The following is a 24244-nucleotide window of genomic DNA, read 5'->3' as shown; positions in this document are numbered from 1 at the left end:
CAGCAGGTCTGGCAGCATCTGTGAAGGAAAAAACAGAGTTAATGTTTCGGGTCCGGTGACTCTTCCACAGAACTAGAGGAAGGGTCACTAGACCCAAAACATTAACTCTGTTTTTTCGTTCACAGATGCTGCCAGACCTGCTGAGCTTTTCCAGCAACTTTGTTTTCGTTCCTGATTTACAGCATCCGCAGCTCTTTCGGTTTTAATAAAACTGATAAATCGTCCAAAGCAGTTTTTAAAAAAATCTCCGTGTTTTATCATCTGATTACTCACAGATATAGGGCTATGAGCCCTAACAACCTTGGGAGAATCCGACTCGAAGACTTTTGTTGCAGACCTAGTTGGCCCTAGCCAAGCTGTTCCAATACAGCCACTACACTGGTTTTTATGTGACAATAAGGAATTTGTATAGCCTGTCCAATAAAAAAAAGGAGAATCCAATGTGGCCATTTACTCTCCCCACAACTCCCTCATGAGTTTATTTTTGATCAAAAGCGATGGATGGAAGCGTTTGACAAAACTGTTACCAAGCAGCTCTTTACCCAGCAATAAACTGTTCACTGACATTCAGTTTGGGTTCTGCCAAGGCCACTCTGCTCTTGATTTTATTACAGCCTTCGCCCAAACATGGACAAAAAAGCTGAACACTCTAGAGGTGAGGCGAGATTGAGGGTTGGCATCAAGGCAGCATTTAACTGAATATGGCATCATGGAGCCCTTGAATTTATAATGGGTGCAAGGTGTCTTACAAAATGGCTCTCAGAAGTCACAAGATATTGTTGTGAATACAAGCTGGAACCACATGTACTTATTGCAAGGAGAATTAAAAGGGCCCTTTAGAAAGAAAGTGAATATTTCCAACAGAAACCAGACCTGTGTATGATTCCAATGTCAAAGAGGGAAGCTTGATTTGGCAGTTTGAGATAACAGCTACTTTTTAAGTTTTGAACAGTATAAAAGTCTGGCCATGTGGAACTATCTTGTGCTGAGATCACAGGAGAATAATCTCATAAACAAACAGGGAGACAGAGGGATGTATCCGGGGCTGTTTTATTGAACCAGGCTACCAAACGCTACATGGACCGTAGTGGTTCAAGAAGGCACCTCACCACCACCTTTTCAAGGACAACTAGGGATACAATAAATCCTGGCCAGGAAGCAATGCCCTCATCCCAAAAGTGAATTTAAAAAATGTGCAATGCCAGCAAATGAGTTTTTATTCACTCTCAACATCTGTACTGCTCAGCCAACCTATTGAGAATTCTCTAACAATTGGACTTTGAGATTTCATCCATTCATCTCAGAAAGAGAACCTACAAAACCAATAACAGTAGTGGCCAATTTACATCTTCTTTCATCTGTAAATATAACTTTTATCCTTTCTTACTTTAAATCTTTATATGTATTATAACTAATACTTTTATCATATTTTATGATACCTTTCAGCAATAATTGTGTAATAATGTAATGTTTTATCATGTTTGAAGTGTAAAGCTGGTTAGTTTTAATGACTGAATTTTTTTAAGAAAGCAGTTCACATAGTGTGTGTGTGTGTGTGTGTGTGCGCGCACGCGCGCGGGGTGGGGGGGGGGGGGGGGGGGTGGCATTGGGAGCTGCATGGGAAAGACAGTGGTGTAATGGTAATGTCATTGGACTAATAATCCAGAGGACCAGGCTAATGCTCTAGGGCCATGAGTTCAAATCTCACCATGGATGCCGGTGGAATTCAAAATTTAATTAATTAAATATGTCACTGAAAGAGAAAGATAACCTCAGTGATGCTGAACATGGTTGATTGTCATAAAAACTCATCTCTTTCACAATGTCTTTTAGGGAAGAAAATCTGCCATCTTTACCTGATCTGGTCTGCATGACTCGAGAGCCATAGCATTGTGGTTGCCTCATGTTTGCCCTCTGAAATGGTCGAGCAAACCACTCAGTCGATGTGCAGTTAGGAAAGGGCAACAAATTCCGGCCTTGCCAGTGAAGTCTGTATCCCATGAAAGAATAAATTAAACTGTGTGAGCTTATACAGATTGTTAGTTCATGGCCTGTGTTGTGGACCTTACCTGGTCTGTGGTGGTGACACTATGACAGAATCTAACCATCACCCTTTGACACCCCAGTGCCATTGCAGAATTCCCCATGATCAATATATTGAAGAATTACCATTGATCAGAAAGTGAACTGGACCATCTATTTACATATTGTGGCTACAAAAACAGGTTTGGAATTCTGGGTGAGTAATTCACTTAACTCCTCAATGTTTACACACAAAACACAAGTCAAGAGTGTGATGTAACACTCTCCACCTGCATGAATGAGTACAGCTCCGAAAACACTCAAGAAGCTAGATTCTATCTAGGATAAAGCAACCTGCTTAATTGGCATCCCATGCACACACTTCAACATTCAGTCCCTTCACCAATGATTCACAGAGGTAATGTACGCCCAGTACAAGATGCACAGCACTAACCAGGGCAGCAGGGATTTCAGAATGACCCCCAGTTTGTGGGTGGTGCCCTTTTGAGAGACCCATGTCTACCTGGCTCAGCTTGTATTACTTGGAAGATCACATGTTCGCGGTTATTAGTGGAGCAAAGGATTCTACATCAATGACGATGGGGGAGCTACGACCTCAGAGACAAAAGCTGTCTTGAGCCAAGCGAGGATGCTTTGAGAAGAAGGTTTGTATTTCTTTTAAATACATGTAAGGTGTAGAGAAACAACCTCAAGCTTCTCTTTTTTTTCTAATCAGTTATAGTTAGCACAATCCCACTTCCTCGTAAGACAATAGTGTTAATGGGATTGGTCCCACTCGTGTCAACAACTCACTCAGTATAGATGTCCATGAATTGCAGGTTACCACCAGAAGTCCAACAATGAGATATTCACTGTTGCTATGATCAGAAAGTTTTGAAGTTCATGGTTGACGACACCATTCGACATGTTACTTAGACCAGTTACTCATGCCTCCTTTTAGAACACCTTTCAAACCTGTGACCTCCACCACCTCAAATCACAAAGGCAGCAGAATGGTAACAATACCACCCGCAAGTTTGCCTCCAAGTCATCAGTCATCTGACTTGGATCGAACTATGTCACCATTCCTTCAGTGTCACTCAATCAAGATTGTGGAATTTCCTCCCTAATAGCTTTGCAAATGTCTCATCACCAGATGGACTGCAGCATTAAAGAAGGTGGTTTACCACCTCCTTCTCCAAAGCAAATATAGAGGACAACAAATGCTGGCCCAGCGAATAAAACATCCATCTCCATAACAATACGTTTAAAAATTGAAGGATTGGACCTTTCTGATAAATTGATTATTTTTGTGATCAATCTTTTCTCAGGTGTATTAATAAAACTGCAGCAGGTTACCGCTTTCAAATACACCAATGAATATCCTTTGATGAAAAGAACTATGGGCAATTATTTTTTTACGATGGTGTGGACTCCCATTCTGCCATTCAGAAAGTCAGCATGGATAGCATCTACATTGGTTGTGGCTTACCCCTTACTTGGGAGGAGGTCTCCCCTCAGAGAGCTGCCAGCCAATCAGCCCAGGTTGCAGCATTGGCCAGGTGTGGGACTACAAGCAGTTCCCAGATTCTAAGTCCTGGAGTTTCGCACCACCAAAGTGTTGATGGTCTGACAGCGAGGGATACCTGGTGTGGAAAGGTGACTGCTAAAGGAAGTGCTCTCCACTTCCCAGCTGAGGCCTGAGCAGGGTTACATTCTGGGCCACTTCCCATCCACTCCTACCAACCTTCAAATTGAGGTTGGGTTTAAAACATTAGCAGCCTTCAAAACAGAGGACAAATTCTTTAACCAACTTAACAATGAGCTTAATGCAGGAGCCTAAGCCATTTCTTGATGCACAAGTGCTGCCACGTGGTTAATAAGATGTACCTTTATTTGAGGTTTCATAATGCCACTGGATTGACTGAGCTGAAGCTGAAGTAACGGACAGAACAGTTTAGCAATACAAAATCATGGTCACGGACTATATTTCTCAGTTAGAGTTTGTAGAGGATTTCCTAGCTTTGACAGAAATAGTGGAAACAAGTAAAGACCCTCTTTATGTTATGAGAGCACATCTGCAACAGAAATTTACCTCCTTCCTTTTGTCACTCCCACGCTCCAAAAATGAATGATGGATCCCAGAATTCTATCCAGTAGATAGACACGTCACGATGGGGTTTGCTGCCTGGCCAAGAATTACCTACCTCCATTGGCAGGAGTCATGGTGATGCTGTCAACAGTCCCTTCATGCATGTCACTAACAGGTACATGAGGGATCATTACTAAATAACAGTCATAAGTTCAGCCATTCCTCTTTGATGTCCTGGCTCATTAACCAAGAGTTAATCCCTCATCTCGCATCACATCAATATAGAAGTTGCATTTGAGAAGGGCCTTTGATAACTTCAGGCCATCACAAAGTAGCTCACAGTTCATGATGTATTCCCTGCGGTCATATTATAGGACAGGAAACAGCAGCTAATTTGTACATAGCAAGGTCCCAGAAACCTCAGTAATGAGATGCATGACGAAATACCTATTTTCATGGTGTGGGTTGAGTATAAATATTGATATGACATTGTGAGAACTTCTCTGTTCTTCTTCAAATACTACCATAGGATCTTGCACATATACTTTACATGCTTAATGGATCCAAAGACAGTACTTCTGACCAGACAGCAATCCCTTATGACTACACTATTCTGTCAGCATTGTATATGTGCTTTAACCTATAATGATCTGCTTCTTTAGTAAGAATTTGTTATTCAACACATTAAATTTGCCATGAAGTGGCAACAGTTTCACTTGAAAAAGACAATGACCTTGAATTATTTCTTTGGGTGTAAAATAAAATTTTGGAAAAGAACTTTTATATTTTGGCAGGGAAGCAAAATGGATAGCAGCAGATTTGTCACCTGTCATACATCTCACCCGATTTTCCTTGTTACTGATTACAGGAAAATTGAGAATTAGATGGGATGTATGATGAAAAGATTATTTACTGCTACCTGTTTTATGCATCCCTTCCACAGACCCCATACCCTCCCATTCCTGGCTCAAGTCAAAGTTCTCAGAAATTGTTGCTACAAAATGATTTGAAAAAAGGTCAAGAAAATCATAGGGAAAAATCAGAAGAAGTCATTTTGTACAAGTTTTTTTTCCAGAATGAGAAATGATTTGCACAAATGATAATTGGAGTTCCAAACAAGCAAGCTGTCTTGACTGGATGATTTTGAGCTTCTTGAGTGTTTTTGGGGTAACACTTACCCAGGTAAATGGAGAACATTCAGTTGCACTCAGGCTTCTGCCTTGTTGATGGCGAAAAATTGTTGAGTCAAGAGGTGAGTAACTTGCTGCAGAATTCTTCGCCTCTGGGCTCCTCTTGTAGCCACAATATGTCTACAGCTGGTCTAGTTCAGCTTTTTAAGTAGGAGTAGGCCATTCAGCCCCTCAAACCTGTTCTGACATTCAATGAGACATGGCTGATCTGTGGCCTAACTCCATAAACCTGCCAGTGAACCCTTTGCTGAATAAAATTTTAAATCTGAGATACATAAATTTAACAACTGATCTAGTATCAACTGCCATTTGTGGAAGACGGTGCCTAACATCTATCACCGTCTGAGTGCAGAAATGCTTCCTAACATCTCTCATGAACCTAACCTTTAAACAATACGCCCTTGTTCTAGAATCTCCAAACAATAGAAATAGTTTATCTTTATCTACCTTATCTTTTACTATTAGGATCTTGAATCAGATCATCCCCTAATCTTCTAAATTCTAGAGAAAACAGGCCTGATTTATATAATCTCTCCTCATAATGTTACCCCTGAAGTCTGGGTATCGTTCTCGTGAATCCTATGTTGCACTCTCTCCAACGCCAATATATCCTTCCTCAGGTGTGGTGCTCAGATCGGCTCACAGTACTCCATGTGGAATCTAACCAGGGTTTTGCATAGCTGCAACACAACTTTGACCTCCTTACACTCCACTCCTCTAGATATAAAGGCCAAAATTCACTAGCCACCTTGATTGTTTCCTGAACTTGCTTGTGGCATTTTAAAGATCTATACACCTGAACTGTTAAGTTTCTTTGGACATTCACTGTTTTAACTTCATACCATCTAGAAAATATCCTGATCTATCCTTTTCTCATCCAAAATGGATAAGCTCGCGCTTCCTTATACTGAACATCATCAGCTACAGTTTTGCCCATTCCTCTAGTCTATCAATATCTCTTTGCAACGTTATGCTAATTTCAACACTGTCTACTATGTTGTCTAATTTTGTGTAATCAGCAGATTTGGGTATATGACTTTCCACATCAGTTTCTGGTCAACAGAGTTTCTCCTGGATTTTGATGGTGGGTAATGATAATGTCACAAAACTGCAGAGAGGTCGTTAGATACTCCCTTGTCGGAGATGGTTATTGCACCTGTGAGATATGAATGTCAGTTTCCATGTATCAAACCATGCCCAAATTTTATCCATGTCTCATTGATTGCACGGGATTGATTGTTTCAGTACTCAAGGACTTGCGAATAGTACTGGACACTGAGCAATCATCAGTGTCTTATGTTAGGGAGGGAAAATATTTGAAGAAACATCTGAAGATGTTTTGGCCTGGGACACTACCCTGAGGAACTTCTACAGTGAAAACCTGGACTGAGATGATTCATGTCAAACTACCACAACAATCTTGTACTAGGTGGCATGCCAATGTGTGGAGACATTTCCTTTCCAATTTCAATTTAATTTAATTTTGCTTAGGAATGTTCTGTGAATAGTCTTTTTAGATATCCTAAAGTGTCTTGCACGAGGCCTTGGAAAAGTGCTCCATCCATTGGCCTGTTCCCAAACCTCCTGCTGTTAACTATTCTCTGGGTCATCTATAACGTACTTTCATGGAAGTCAGACCTAAGAGCAATACCAAATCAAGTCTCACGTTTTTCTAGTCAGTTCAGTGTCATTCAAGAAAACAGATCACTATTTCAAGAGTTCTCATTTCAAGTTATGGATAGGTCAATGTCAAACTTCAGGACAGGCTTTTGACCTAAATGTAACACAATGTACTTACCTTAATACAGCTCCACTACAGACAGAGAGACAGTGAGCTTTTCTGATACGAGCACCAAGATTTAAGGACTGTAGAAAGGGGCTGACGGTGTTTAACCAATTCAAATCCTACATCTTACCAGAACAGACCACTCATAAGCTTCCTGTTGCTTGCAGGATTATCTGGAGTCAAGTGGGAAGAATTTCAACCACGAGGGACAAACCTAGCTCTCTACGGGTTTCATTGATCAATAAGGCCAACTGATCAATGATAAGCATATCTGGGTCGGAGCTTTAACTGTTAAATTTTCCAGCACTGTTCAACCATCTACCAAACGTACATCGCTGGGCATGTAATTTTAGTGTCAGCTTGGACCCAAAGAAACTCTGCTGATCTTCAAAGCCCCATCGCCCAACTCTGTCAATATAAGACTAGTATTCTGACTAGTGATTGAAAAAGACATCAACATACCTTTCTAACATTCAATCAAGTGACTGACAGCATAATATTTGAAATTGAAGACAGCACAAAGCAGCAATTATAGTAAGCAAGAATTTGCTGCAGTCTTCTGTGAATCAAAGCATTTCTTGTGGTTAAAATAATACGCAAGAAGATTTCATTCTAAGTTTGATTCACGAAATACTTGTCCTCTAACACAGACTTAAATAAATTTGACTGGTACAAATTAATGAAAGAAAGGCATTACAGTAATTTTTTGGTCCAATCTGGCAACAATTTTCCTTGTCTCACTGCACGCAATGTCTTCAGTTATAAGGATATTACAGATGAGCTCTCATTTATACAGCATCTTTAATTTGGCAACTCATCCCAGGATGCTTCACAAGGACATTATTAAACAAAGTACAACACTGCACCATGTAGGGAGATATTGAGATAGTAGATTTTGAAGTCTGTCTTAACAGAGACAAGGGAGGTAGAGAGGTTATAGGAGAGAATTCCAGAAATCAGGGCCCTTAAATATCAGCCATGGCTCCATCAGTAGCACGTACATTTCTAACTCAGAAGGTAGTGAGTCTCATACATACACACAAACATACAAAATAGGAGCAAACACAGACCACTGGCCCCCTTGAGACTGCTCTGCCATTAATACCGTTGTAGTTGATCTATTTGTCTTTCTCATTCAACATTCCCATCTATCCCTGGTGACCTTTGGTTATCTTGCCTAAAAGAATCTATCCACTCTGTCTTAGAAATATTTAATAACCCTGCCTCCAACATCTTCTGAGGTAAAGAGTTTTAAAGTCGCACATCCCTCTGACAGAAAATAATTCCCCTTGTGGTCCTGAGAGGGCAAGGCCTTATTTTAAAATAGTGCTCCCTAGTTCTGGAGAAACATCCTTTCCACAGCCACCTTGTAAAGGACATTCAAGATTTAAAATATTTCAATCAAGTCACCCCATCTCCCACCCCACCCCACGCTTCTAAACTCCAATGGAAACAAACACAGTCTGTCATATTCTCAGAAGACAAACCTGCACATTCTAGATACCAATCTAATAACCTCTTCTGAACCACATCCTTATTTAAATAAGAAGGCCAAAACTGCAGAGAGAATTCAAGACGCAGTCTCAACAATGTCCTCTAGTACTGAAGTAGACCATCCTTAGTTTCACTTTAAATTCCTCTTGTTATAAAGAATAGTACCTTATTGTGTTCTTGATTAAGTGCTGTACCTGCATGCTAATTTTTCTGACTCATGCATCGGAACACCTAAACTCCTCTGGTCTTAGAATTCTGTATCATTCTCTGGATAAGCAATACTTTGCTTTTTCAGTCTTTCTGCCATAGTGAACAACTTCACATTTTCCCACATTATACTCCGTCAGTCAATTTTTCACCCACTACTCAACCTATCTATATCCATTTGCAGTTTCTTTACGAATTCTTCACAACATACTTTCCTTCCTATCTTTGTATCATCTGTAAATTATCTACCACGCCTTCACTCACCTCACTTGAATAATAGATAAATGACTTTTTGTAAATTGTAAAATGTTGAGGGCCTTGCACAGTTCCCTACTGCACTTGTCAAATTCTGCCAATCAGACAAGGACACATTTATGCAAACACTCTATTTTCTGGTACTCAGCCAATCTTCTATTGATGCAAATGTGTTATCCCCTATACCAAGAGTTTTATTTTCTGCAATAACCTTTCATATGGCATCTTATCAAAAACCTTCTGGAAAACCAAGTATATAGTTTGTTTTCAAGCTCTCCTTCAGCTACAGCATATGTTAGTCCTTCAAAGAACTCCAATAAATTGGTTAAACATGATTTCCCTTTGACAAAATTATGCTTTGTCTGACTACCTTGATTTTTTCTAAATGGTGCAGCTATAATCTCTTTATTAATTATTCTAATACCTTACCCACAACAGACATCAAGCTAACCCACGTGTTTGCTTCTCTTGCCTCTTTAATAGAGGCATTATGTTTGCTATTTTCCAGTCTGATGAAACTTTTCCTCAACTTAGGAAATTTTGGAAAATGAACTCCAACGCATCTGCTACCTCATTAGCAACCTCTTTAAGACCCTAAGATGAAGTCCATCAGGACCCGGAGACTTGTCCGTTGGAGCTCCACCAATTTTCTGAGTACTGCTTTCCTCATGATTATAACTTTGCTAAATTCCTTTTTCCCTTCCACCTTCTGAGTTACAGCTATGTTTCTTTCATCGTCTATGGTGAAGGTCAAAGTGAAACATGTGTAACTTGGTCCCCCATTTCCTTTGTACAAGCTACTGACTCCCTAGTCTCACCCTCTAGAGTATTTAACATGACACAAAACTCACCACCTGGTAATTATCATGTTGCAGTCTGTGGGAGTTTGCTGTGTGCCAATTGGCTGTCAGTTTTGTTGTATAACAATCATTCATTGACTGAAATGTGCTTTGGAACATTCAATGGTCATGAAATAAACCATGTAAATGTGTGTCTTTCTTTTCGAACAGCTGAAGGTGAAGCCACTAACGGTGGGTGCAATTGAAATTGGGGATGTTCAGAAAGCCAGGATTTGAGAGCCATAAACCTCAATAAGATTTGTGTAGATGGATGAGATTCAGGAGATAGGTAGGGCATGAGGCCATGCAGTTTACAGGCAACAAAGGTATAGATTAGAGCTTCAGCAGCAGTTGAGCTGAGAGAGGGTCAATATTGTACTAGACTACTAAAATGATAATAGGTGATCTTAGCAATGGCACATAGCAATGGGCCGAAGTTCAATTCTGGATCAAACATGATACCAAGGTTAGAACAGTTGGTTCAACCTCAAACAGTCACCAGAACAAGGGATGGAAGAATTAAGCAAAAAATTGGCTCCATTACACTGTTGTTTCTTAACCAATAGAAATGCTATTACATGAGTGGGTGAGTCCTTTAGACCACCAAATAGTGAAAAAGAAATAGACAAGTAAATAGGCACAGAATTTACAGAAATATGCAAGAACTATTAAGTAGCAATAATGGGAGACCATCACCTATTGTATTTTGTTTATTCATTTTTGGGAGATGGGCATTACTGGCTGGCTAGCATTTATTATCCATCCCTAGCTGCTTGAGAAGTTAGTGGTGAGCCTCCTTCTTGAACCACTGCAGACCATGTGCTGTCAGCAGACCTACAATGCCCTTTGGGAGGAAATTCTAGGATTTTGATCCAGCAACGGTGAAGGAACGACGATATATTTCCAAGTTAGGATGGTGAGTGGCTTTGAGGAAACTTGCACATAGTGTTGTTTCTATGTATCTGCTGCCCTTGTCCTTCTAGACGGAATTGGTTGTGGATTTGGAAGTTACTAAGATCTTTAGCAAATTTCTGCAGTGCATCTTGTAGATAGTACACACTGCTGCTATTGTGTGTCAGTTTAGAAGGAGTGTATGTTGGTGGACATCGTGCCAATCAAGCAGATTGCTTTGTACTGGAGAGTGTCAAGCTCCTTGGAATGTTGTTAGAGCTGCACTCATTCTTATAGATGGGGAGTAAGGAGGTGAGTTATTCACTGTAGTATTCACTGACCTGTTCCTGTAGCCACTGTGTTTATATGGTGAGTTAAATTCAGTTCAGTTTCTGGTCAATGGTAACCCCCAGGATGTTGAAACCGAGGAATTCAGTGACGGTAACACCACTGAACAGCAAGGGGTGGTGGTTAGATTGTCTCTTATTGGAGATGGTCATTTCTTGGCATTTGTGTGGCAGAAATGTCATTTGCTATTTTGCAGCACAATCTCAGATATTGTCTGGGTTTTGCTGCATTTGGCAAAGAGGAGCAACAGTTTTTAAAGTGTGTTCAAGAAAATGTTCTTGATGAGTAGATTTCTGACCCAGTGAGGAAGGAGGCATTGCTGTATCTGGTTCTGTGGAAAGAGATGGGTCAAGTGGGTCAAGTGGAAGTTGGGAATATCAGGGAACAGAGATCATAGTAGCATACAATTTAAATTGGGTAAGGACAAGGAACAGTCCAGAGTAAAAGCACCTATTGTAGATTTGACATGGAAGTTAACCTTTGAGACTTTGAAAAATCGCTCCAAAAATGGGGGTCAATCTATACGCTAAATATAAATATTAATCACTGGCATGGTCAGTGTGGATGGTCACTACCTTTATCATTTGCTGCACTGGGTCTGCACAGAAGATTAGATTTCCTTGCATCAATGGAAAACAGCCTGCATTGCTTGCTGGATTGTTAGCTTCCAGTTATATGGTAGCTGTAAAGAAAACATCCATTTATTGGTGAGAAATTGAGGCTGACTAACAATGTGAGTATATAGCATGCTGTTGCCAAAGAGGATTTTGAGAGCTGTAAATGGGGATTGTCTTATATCCTGGGTCAATTTATACATTGCGATTTATTGGTAGTTGGAGGAGAGACAATTTCTGTGTGTCGAGAATGTCAGTCACAGCTACAGAAGATTATCAGGGAAAACTGAAAATGAACAATTGCCTGTGTTTGAAGAGATGGTTCAGATACAGTTAAAATACATTCACACAAAATGGAGGGTGGAAAAACAAGCCTGAGCTCTCTCAATGAAGAAAGAACAAAGTGAAGCAGAAATAGGCTGTATATCAGATATCAGGTTGAAAATATAATTGATATACTGGCTAAATACAGAACATTCAGAGTGGAAGTGATAAAGAAAATAAGGCAGCAAAGAAAAAAGGTTGGAAGTTTACATAAAGGGAATACAAAAGTGTTTGATAGTCATATAAAGAGTAAAATCGCAGTGAAAGAATTGAGCTAATTAGGGTCTGCAAAGGGGTCATATTCATGGAAGCAGAAGGTAGGGTTGAGAGTACCTTATTCCTGTCTTTAACCATGGAGATGCTGGAAGAGGAGGTAGTTGAGATACCTGGTGGACTATAATAATGATAAGGGGAATAATTAGAAAGACTGGTTATGATCAATAGGTATGAGGATTAAACGTAATGTGGGTCGGAGAGAATTTAAGGGTGGAAACTGCTGAAGTGTAGCTATAATCTTCCAGTCGTCCTTGATATGGGAATGGTGCCAAAGGATTGGATAGCAGCAGAAGTTACACCCTTGTTTTAAAAGTTGGATTAGGCTAAACCGAGTAACTACAGGCCATGTAGTTTTATGTTGGTTATGAGAAAACTTTTAGAAATGATAATCCTCAAATATAGTAACAGTCACTTGAAGAAGGGTGGATTAAGTAGGAAAGCCAATAATGATTTGTTAAAGATAAATTATGTTGACCTGACTTGACTAAGTCTCTTGATGAGATAACAGAAGATGTTGAGGAGGATAATCCAGCTGATGTGTTGCATGTGGACTTGGAAAATATATTTGATAAAGAGCTGCATAATAGGCTTGCTAGCAAAATTGAAGCTCATGGAATAAAAGGAAAGGGAGAAGTATGGATATAAAATTGCCTGAATAACATGGAATAAACAGTCATGATAAATGATTGTTTCCTGGATGAGAATAAAAGTATAGAGCGGTGCTCTCAGGGATCATCATTGGAATTATTACCTTACCTTGATAATAATTAATGACTCTGAATTGGGTGTACATGACAAATTTCAAATTCTGCAAACAGGATGAAAGCAGGAAGAATTGTGAACGGAGAGGTATATGGGTGATCAACTTTAAAGAATAGCCTGGCAGAATCGGTGGGCGCATGTCTGATCCAACTTTGCACAGAAAAGTGAAGTGATGCATTTTGGTAAGAAGAATGAGGAGAGGTAATATAATCTGAAGGAATTCTAAAAGGGATGCATAAACAGCAAGAACTAGGGGTAAATGTGCAATGATCTTAGAATTTGGGCAGTCAAGTTGAAAAAATGGTTGAAAAGCTGCATGGGATTCCTGGCTTTATCAGGGCAAGAAATTGGTAGGAACCTTTACACCCGTACCCACTTTCCTGGGGGTGAATTTATGGGAAGGGAGCATAACACTGGCTGCCATGGTGAAGAAACCATGCTGTTGCCATGACGAGGGTGGCATCAGATGGCCTGCTTGTCCATGGACCAATCAAAGCCCTGAAGTGGACAATCCTGCCAATGCTGGAATTTTACTCACGACAAGAGATGTCCATGCTTTGTGGCTTTTTTAGGCTGAACGGTGAGGAAGACCCCTTACTTTTCCATTACTCTGTGCTCTAGAGAGATGCCACACATGGAAGATACAATTTCCCTCTTTTACCCCTTCCCCTCCAACTCCTCCAGCACCACTAATGCCCTGCTGAATTCCTCACCCTGCTTACCCTTTTCTGGTGCCTCTTAGTCTGTATTTTAATTACTTGGTAAATTTAAAAAGTTGCAGATAAAGCAAAACTTCAAAGCACTTTACCATTAGGCCCAGTAAACGACACCTCTTCCTTGAAAATTTCCACTAGTCACAACAGTGGCCACTGGTCTCAGAGGCATTGTTGGGACTGGAAAGCTTCCAGCCATTTGATTGGCCAGCAGCTCTATCAGGATAGACTTGAGGGGTAAAGTCCTGCCTCAAACTAGTGTCTTTTCTGCTTACCTAGTTCTGGATGTCAGGAAAGTAGTTGCACTATTTGGAGAAAATGTAGGATCAAAAGGTTGTGCTGGCAAGGTATGTGCGGGAATCTGACATTGAGTGTTTGGCTAATGTTGCCAAGGGACAGCATGTACATAAGAACATAGTCTTGACTGTTCATTGTTTCTTAATGACTCAGATGATGGCTTAGAAAGCAACATATTCAAATACGCTGATAACAAAATAGTATTGTAAGAAATGTAGGTAAAAGTACAAAAGGGAGGTGATGGCTTAGTGGTATTATCGCTGGACTGTTAATCCAGAAACCCAGTTCTGGAGACCCAGGTTCCAATCCCGCCACGGCAGATGGTGGAATTTGAATTCAATAAATATCTGAAATTAAGAATCTAATAATGACCAAGAATCCATTGCCGATTGTTGGGGAAAAATCTATCTGGTTCACTGATGCCCTTTAGGGAAGGAAACTGTCATCCTTATCTGGTCTCGACTACATGTGACTCCAGACCCACAGCAATGTGGTTGACTCTTAACTGCCCTCTGGACAATTAGGGATGGGCAATAAATGCTGCTTAGCCAGCGATGCCCTCATCCCATGAATGAATAAAGAAAAAAGAATTAAGTGAACAAAAAAACTGTGGCAAGCTAAGTTCAACATAGGCAAATAATAGGTCATCCCCTTTGTACCTCCAAAAATACAGCATGGTAGTTTCTAAATGATGTAAAGCTAGAAGCAGAAAAACGTAGGTTTGAGGAATGTAGATAATTAAAAATGCCATGAAAAAGTACAGCAAATAATGTAATGGAATGTTGACCTTTTTATCTACAGGAGTAGAACACAAAGGAGTAGAAGCCTTGCTTTAACTGTACAAATCTAGATCACACAATGGAATACTATGGGCAGCGCACATTACAAAAGTATATTTTGGAGGCAGTGTAGCATTGATTCACTCAAGTGATACCTGGCCTCCAAGGATTAAACAATGAGAGACCAAACAAATTAGTGTTGAATTCCCTGAATTTAGATGTTAAGTTGTGACATGATCGAAGTATTCAAGACAGTAAAGGAAACAGAGCACAGATTGGGACAAATATGTTCCTACTTCAGGAGTCTACCTAAATCTATATTCCTGACTAGAAATAAATCAATCCTATTAAGCACAATCACCTTTTGAGTGAACTATCAAATTGTTCCCTTTTAAGTCATGCGTCAAAATGAACTGTAGGTTTGACCGAGTGTTTTTTTTAAACCAACACAGAAAGTCAGAAAAAATTAGAGCCCGATCTTAGAACTCTGTTCCAAAATGTCAAATAATAATAGATCAATTGTTAATTTTGAAATGGAGTTTGTCAGATTTTTGTTCACCAAAAGTATTAAGAAATAAGGAGGAGAGATGGGTGTATGGACTTAAACTGCAAATTATCCATAATCTCATTGAATAGCAGAACAAAATGTTTTTGGCACCACTGCTATAGGTGAGCTGCATTTGTTGCAATTCACTTTCATTTTATTGTCTCTGAGCATGCATTCAATCTCTTCTTGAACCTGTGCCAACTTTAGAGGGTTAAGCCTATAAGAAGATTGCTTAATTGGAACAGCATTTCCTGAATCTACTTCATTGGTATTGAGATCACTACTTCCAATTTATTCCCACATATCACCCGATGTGATTGTAATAACCATTTCAAGTCATTTCAATTTTTCCCTGGAAGGTAATGCAATAATTTATCCCAATTTTTAAGAATTTCCTCATTGTCCAATTTAATTTGAGGAATGTCCAATTCAGGATTATCCGAACTTGGTTCTTCACTCTGTGTTGTAAACAGTATTACATTCTCCTTATTATTTCCCTCCCTATCAAAATACCTTTTGAGTAAATTCACATGACACCCTCTGTGGGATTACTTTCTATTCAGTGTCCTTATCAAATAATTCACCTCACTCAATTTCTTTTCGATTTGATATGGCCCACAAAACCTTACTTTTAAAGGTTCACTAACGCTTTATCTACTCTAGCGAAACTGCAAATTTTTGATTTCTTGTCTGCTTCCCACTTCATCATATGCTGTGCCATTTTCAAATGCTGTCTGGCCAACTCACCCGCTCTGTTTAATCTTTCCCTAAAATTTGACACATAGTCCAAATATGTAGTCTCTGAACTCTGACTCACCAATACCTCCTTAATTAATTTCAGTAGTCCTCTCACCTCATGCCCAAAACTAATTCAAATGGACTGAATTTAATTGATTCATTAGGTGCATCCCTAATTGCAAAAAGTACAATTGGAATTCCTTCATTCTAATCCTTTGGATAGTCTTGACTATAAACCTACAGCATGGTCTTTAAAGTTTGATGCCACCATTCTAACAATCCCTGCAATCCTGGATGGTACGCAATGGATTTGAATTGTTTTATTCTTAAACTATGCATTACTTCCTGAATAATTTTGATGCAAAATTTGACCCTTGATCCAATTGTATTTCTGTGGGTATTCTGTAACTCAAAAAAATTGAGTAACTCTTCCATAATTGAACATAGATAGGGTGGTAAAGAAGGCAAATGGCATGCTTGCCTTTATTGGTCAGGGGCGGCACAGTGGGCTCAGTGGTTAGCACTGTTGCCTCACAGCACCAGGGACCCATGTTCGATTCCACCCTTGGGTGACTGTCTGTGTGGAGCTTTCCTGCTCCTCTGATGCTGCCTGGCCTACTGTGTTCATCCAGCTCCACACCTTGATACCCCAACTCCAGCCCGTTTGCCAATTTCAAAAGCTTTGCCTTACTGACTTTCTGTAAAACTCCCAACGTGATTTCCTCCACCGCCAGGAAATTCCTGGTGACTGAAACAGCCTTTATTACACAAGGCACACCCTATTCAAAACAACCAAATTCAACATCCAAAAAGAGAACACCAACAGTCACTACTCACTGCCTTTGAGTCTAATAATTCTAAACCCAATCTTGAATTAGAGATTTTGATCCTGACAAGAGCTCCCAATTTGTTATGGACCAGACTAAATCCCCTCAAAATACATTAGGAAGATAGCCTAGACCCTAAAGATTTCTTATTTTAAAGGCAAGTGTTAGGTGTTGCGTTCCAGGTGCAATTTTAATGTCAAGCTACCAGTCTTGAAGCATACATACTTTATTCATATGCTATAGTTAAAATTCAACAAAAGAAAGAATTGGAATAATTTAATTCTATTGGAAAACTTAACAGAATAATGGATTATTTAACTACTAAACAGTAACTGTTCCTACGATAGTAACATCCCATAAACAGACATTTGGCAAAGGCAAATTCAGTAAAACAGATTGTCTCACATGCAATTCTGGCAGTAGGAAGAGAACCCCGGCTTTTAGATGTAACAGAGAGAGGAAAAACACTTACCACATCCAGCTTCAAGACCCCAGCAGCAACTGCTACTGAAAAACTAAAACGAAAACTAAAAATCCTGGATCTTGACTCAGGTTGTTTCTATTGTTCCAACTTTTAAAAGAACCCCAAGGCCTCACATGATGTTTATTTTTCAGCTTTGGAGCAGACTGCTCAGATCTCTACCTCAACCTTTCTTCATATAAAAACCAGGACAACATACACCTCTTAAAGCCCAAAAGGTGAAGGAGAGTGAGTGTAAGACAGACTAGGAAGCACAAGGAAATTTGGAAACATTTGAAACAGAAGCAGAAACAGAGGGGATAATACAAATAAACCAAAAAAGAATACAAAAGAAGATAAAAGGCAAATGAAACACAGAAAAAACAGAAAGTTATAATTCCAGTAACTGAAAAATGTATTAATAGTTATTCAAACAAAACAAACAATATAAAAATATGGCTCAGTGGTACCATCATTGCCTCTGGGTCAGTAGGTCTGGCTTCAATTTCCACATCTGTCATAAGCTGGCTGATGGATTGATTAGAAATAACTAAAATAGTAAAGTTGCGTAATAAGTTACAAAGAATTGATAATTTGTCATGGATGTTTTATACAGCATAACATTAAATGCCTGAAGAAACCCTACAAATGATGACCACTAATCCATTGTTGATTGTTGGAAAAACCCATCTGATTCACTAATGTACTTTAGGGATTGAAATTGCCATCCTCACCTGGTGTGGCTGACACGTGATTCCAGATCCACAGCTTTGTGGTTCAGCCCAAACTGCCCAGCGCAAATAAGGATGGGCAATAAATGCTGACCTAATCAGTGACACCCTCATCCCACGAATGAATAAAACAAAATTGTTTTTCTCTGGAATGGCAATGTTTGTGACCCTCAGCAATGTTTATTTTTGATATTATATTAAGGCAAGATACATTCAATGCTTAACAAATCTGAAAATTTGCTTTTTGTTTTAAGTTTAAGGTACTTTATCTTAAATCAAACCAGAAAAACACAGGAGCCAGCATGAATCACCAAGAGAACCAATGATGTTAATGCTGTTGATGGCCGGTTTGTTAAAATGCAGACCTTTCGTTCGTCGCTAACCAAGATAGGGTAATATTTTAACAAATAGGCCATTTTCTTCTGCCTCATCCTAGTCCAATGCAGAAGGCATGCTTTATTCTGGCTGGGAGCCCAGAAACATTCTCAGATTACAACAAATGAACATGGCCTTCAATGTCTGTACTATGATGTTGAGAGTCATAATAAGACCCTTTTTGAAAACAAACATTTTTACATGAATTCTGTCAACTGTCATCTCCTGAAACTCTCCAATACCAGGTTGCAACTCGACTGTAATTATCCGAGTATCCTACAAATACCCCCTCCCCTACCCACACTCCAAAACCATAACGGTTTACAATTCGTTCTGAATTTAGTTTCGTTTCCAACAGATCAAAAGGTTGGCTCACAAAAAGAAATACTTGGCTTGCTCTGAATCTTCTGAGCCCGAGTGCTGCAGAGAAACCTTCAAAATTAATGCGCTACCTGCGATAAAAAGCACAATCTTCTTGTCTCACTCATTCGCGGGCCCGGGTACCTTAAAACCGACCTGATTTGTTTTTTGGCAGAAACGTGAACATTGGAACTTTGGTTCTCCCCCTTGAATTGTTAAAGTGCCATCTGGCATATTTTCCAATATCAGTGTTATAACAATCATTTTTTGAGGGATACTCACACTAAAAACCGACAGAGAAGTGGGAACTCAACATAACTTCAAACACACGTGGACATCTCTATAATCCGAGGTTTTTTTTCGCCTCTTTTTTTGAAATGTAATTACACCGCATTTGGGACCTCCACATAAAACCTCCCGGAGCTGCATGGCTAAGCAGAAAGGGAGCTCAAGCAAGCAGTAAATCCAGGGGCAATTGGGGAGTCGGTGGAAAGTGAGGAGGTCAGTACAGCCGATGTTCTGATTGACATTCCCTAAATCACACGAACACATGGCTTGTTTTTTTTGTACTGCCCGGCTGGAAGCTGAACTTGCTTTCCAAACACGTCGGAGCATTGTGTTTTGACAAGCCTGTCACAGTTCACTTCCTCACAGTCTAGGGGGCTATAAAAGCTTTAACGATGGCCCCTGCAGAATGAGGCTTAACTCTGGTTCAGCGCATGTGAACGTCTCGCTCAATATCTCCTTGCTGGGCTAATACTGCTGACTGAAGCACAAATGACTAAGGAATTTAGTTCAAGGAGCTGCCGCACAATTGTTCAAACGCACGCTATTTTTAGGCTTTGTTCCTTTTGGCGCTTATTGCTGACAGCATCCAGAGATTTCAATCAGTTGCCAGAAAGTAACTATTGTGGTCCTTTTGGCTTGTTTCCCCGCCCCCAAAATTCTGCCCAATTTACAATCCCCTTACAGCCACCTGCCCCCACCCCCCGCCAATATTCTGACAACCGACTTTATATATTGCACTTGAGCAGGACGCAGGTACACTGGTGGTAGGATTAACTGCCGCTCAGGCAGGTCCGAGCACTAATAAATCATCCAGGATTTTCTCAAACTGATGGGTACGCCTTGACACACCTTTGAAGACACAAGCCCACTGCTATTGTTGGCAATAGCTATATACACAGTGGCCCATCAGCCGAGTGTATTACAAAGCCCTGTGGACGCCGGCGAAATGCAGCTTTATTACAGAGTCAACATTATGACTTCGCAAAAGAACAGCAGAGAGAGTCTTTAACTTCAGACTCGCAAAATTTAATAATACAAAAAGCACAAGCAACTTAAGGCATTGAGGATTAATTAAGTAGCTGAAGTTTGAGGCCCTAACACGACTGTTGTCTCCTCACGGTGCGGCATTACATTGTTTCTGTTTGGCGAGTATAATTCTGTCTAATGAAAGGAGATGCGATGGTTACACTCCACTCAGAAATGCATCAGAAGTGCCACACTTGAGTACATATTCATACACATATAGGTTCATATTATCACAGAGATAATTACAGTTATTACTAACTCTAATAAGCCCTGCCTAGAAAAACATAGGCAGGTTAATTTGCGACTTCCTTCCTTATTCAGAGGCAAATTAAGTGTCAAGCGACTAATACGAAACATATTTCATTTTACGAGTTTTTAATTTAATTTTGCTTCATATTGTTGATGCCCTAAATGGATGCCAGCTCTATCCGGATTATCCAGCTCTGCGTAAATCTTTGGATCCAATCTTTAATAATAGAATAACAAAACGATGACATTGGACGTCAGTCGGGAATGTCTGCATTAGTCATGGTATATCCATACTCCAAAATTTCTCAGAGCTTAATATACAAACAGTCCCCTTTATTCTCCTTAATGCACAGTGAGATTACATCAGATTTATTACCTAGCTCCAGGCACATTTGCTCTGTAATTACAAGTCTGCAATGGCAGCCTTATCCAAAAAGTATTTGTAAAATATTAGGCATGTGTTTAGTGCTTAGTTAAGTGGGTTAAAAATGATTTCTTCTGTTCACCATAGAGGACTTGTTTTAAAACAATTTCATTTTATTTCTCAAAGTCCATGTAATTACTGTGTGCTAACTGATTGCCATGGTTATGCATAGTGCCATCTAAATAACATGACTCATTTCCTACAATATTAAGTGTGATTTTCTAGTAAATAAAGATGTCCGATCATCCTTACAAATGAAGCCTGATCTGAAAATATGATTAAACATAGATTGTGACATTTCACACTGGAGACATTTAAATGGAACCCTCACAGAGCTTGTGTGCTGGAAGTTTCATGTTTCTTTACTGAACCTCAATTTGATTAAAACTCCTCCAACATAATACAATCGCCTTTCAATTCAGCCAAGTTTGAAGTAAAAGCAGTGACTATAGAACATTCTGTGAACCAAGCAAATGTACAAAGGTGCAGTTTGGCAAAGATTTCAGTAAAATCAAAGAATATTTAGCTTTATGCATCTAACATAATACTTTGGAAGTGCAACTTCGCTCAGCATTATTCTTTATTCATTAGATGTTCTTGGAATTACTTGAAATTATTAATTTAATATTCGATTGGAAGCTTTGCAATGTGTTGCAATTCATCTACTGCTGTTGAAATCCTCATTAACATTTTTCTAACCTCCAGATTTGATTATTTCTCTGTTCCCCTGGACAGCATCTTATTTTCCTTCCTCCATAATGTTCAGTTCATTCAAAACTCTGCTACCTCTATGCTGACATGCAACAAATATATTTTATCTAGTATGCCTGAGCTTGTTGATCTACACAGACTTCTGGTACATCTACATCTCAAATTTAAAATTATTATCCTCATTGTCTAATGCTTAAATTCCTTCATAGCCTCACTATGTTTCATCACTTTGACCTCCTCCAGCCATTGCATAACTCTGCCTTCTTATTCTGGATTCTTGACCAGCCTCTACTTCCTTTGATCCATTATCAACAAGTTTGTCTTCAGCCACCAAAGCCCTAAACTCTGGAAGTCCATCCCAAAACTTTTCCTGGTCACTTCACTTCTGTCTCCTCCTTAAAACCTACATCTACAATAAAGATGTGAGCATCAATGGCAAGGCCAGCACTTATTGTTCACCTCCGTTGGTACTTCAGAAGATGATGCTGAGCCACGTTATTGTGACACTGGAGTTCATATAGTGTAGATATACACCTTTGGTACTTTTTTCTGTACTGTCTTGATACAACTGAGCGGCTTGCTCAACCATTTCAGAAGGCAATAAAGAGTCAACACAATGTGGATCTAGAATCACATGAAGGCCAAATCAATAGATGGCAGATTTCTTCCCATAAAGTACATTAGTGAGGCAGATGAGTTTTTATAATAAGCTTGTAGCTTCATGACCATTATTAACAAAACTAGCATTTGATTTATTAATTAAACTTACAATCTCCTAGTTGATGTGGTTGGATTTGAATACAACTCCAGAGCATTTGTCTAGGCCTCTGCATTACTAGACCTGCAACATTACCATTCACCCCTCTAAATTATTATCTGATTACACACTTGTGAAGTGCTGTACAACAATATCCACATGAAATGCACTACATAAATAAAAATGTTATCATGCAGCTTGTATGCACCTGCGTTTTAATCAACGTGTCAACTGATAGCAGATCTTTGCTTGGTGATAGTCCCATGACAACCACAAAGTGTTTTTATTTAGCATCTCCGATTTAATCAAACATTTGCATGAAGACGTTAAAGCAGAATTTGACACCAAGTCATAAAGGTAATATTAGGAAAGATGACCAAAAGCTTGGTCAAAGAGACAGGTTTCAAGGACCATCTTAAAAGGGGCAAGAAATATGGAAAGGCAGAGAGGTTTATAGAGGGAACACCACATCTAAGGGCCTATGCAGTTGAAGCAACGGCCAGTGGAACTATAGCATCAAGAGTGAAGAGTCAGAATGTGTAGGGGTGAAACTCACTGTAGACAGTCCTGCGAAGCAAAGCATTCTAACTCTGAATACACCAGGTTGATTCTCAGTGGAGAACTTGCCTCAATGAATGGGGTGATCCCCACTCAATGTATGATTTGTGGGAGCACATAAGATGCTCCTGAAAACAACAAATGCTGGTGATCACAGCAGGTCAGGCAGCATCCGTGGAGAGAGAGCAAGCTAACGTTTTGAGTCAAGATGACTCCTCTTCAGACTCTCTCCATGGATGCTGCCTGACCTGTTGTGATCTCCAGCATTTGTTGTTTTCAGTACAAATTCCAGCATCTGCAGTATTTTGCTCCTACCTAAGATTCTCCTACCTGATAAAACCATAATAGATAAAGCTGTTTACAACCATGGACTTAGACCATTAGTCAGCCTTCATCGCCTTCTGCTACTTTACACAATTTCTGACGGAGGAGTGTGACAATAGAAAAACAGCACGTCAATTGATCCTCTAATAATGGAGGACCATTACTTGATTTCACTGCTTATTTCATTATTATAAGCAAGCTTAGATGTAAAATACTCAGTGCAGTTCCATATTTGTAGAAGTTGGTTCAATGGCACATTGTTAAATTGTTAATCAATTTTAAGCAAATTAAATCAGATCAGTTCTTCAAAAAAAACCCAGTGTATTAGGGATGAAGTTAATCATGAAATGGTTAAATTTATGCGTATTAAAATATTTTTAAGTATTGACCTATTATATGGTACAAGTTATTAAAGTCTAGTTATAGTAAATTTATCTCCTCGACTTGTAACTTGTATTTCCTATCTCTTGCACTCTCATTCACTTATCTATTATCTTCTTTTACGCCTACTGCTGTACTACATTTGTTATTTTGTTAAGATGACACCCCCATCAATCACCTGGTGCTTGTTTATGCAGACAGCGGAGTCTGTGGAAATGCAGCATAAAATTTTCATTATAGGCAATAGTGGTGCTTAAGGAGAGAATGTGACTTTACAAAACAACATCAACTACAATGATGACAAATATCAAACATAATTTGGTCCCAGTAAAATCCCTCTCATCTGATTGTCTTTCACAGAAGTCAGCAGCTCCTCCACTTTTATCATTAGCTCCAATGTTGCCTGTTCCTAACATGAACACTACAGTTTTGCACTTGGTAGTAATTTGTCTAATTTAAAGAACATCAAACAAAAGCATCATATTCACAGACCTAACTATAGGTTCTTTTATGGCTCTATGATTCTGCAAATATGAAAAGGCAGACTTATAAGACTTTTGTTTTCCCAAAGTTTGAGGAATGGACAACTTAGTCTTAAA

General features: G+C 39.4%; 1 protein-coding gene across 2 annotated transcripts in view; it reads right to left on the bottom strand.

Moving 5' to 3' along the window:
• The window catches only part of LOC109923305 (transcriptional activator GLI3-like), a 355583-nt gene that overhangs the window by 114773 nt on the left and 216566 nt on the right, over window positions 1-24244 (bottom strand). The gene's annotated exons all lie outside the window — the stretch shown is intronic.

The sequence above is a fragment of the Rhincodon typus genome, chromosome 4 (assembly GCF_021869965.1).
Source record: "Rhincodon typus isolate 14 chromosome 4, sRhiTyp1.1, whole genome shotgun sequence".
In the NCBI taxonomy this organism is placed as follows: Eukaryota; Metazoa; Chordata; class Chondrichthyes; order Orectolobiformes; family Rhincodontidae; genus Rhincodon; species Rhincodon typus.
Note: the sequence above shows the minus strand (reverse complement) of the source record. Positions and strands in the feature narration are given on the sequence as shown.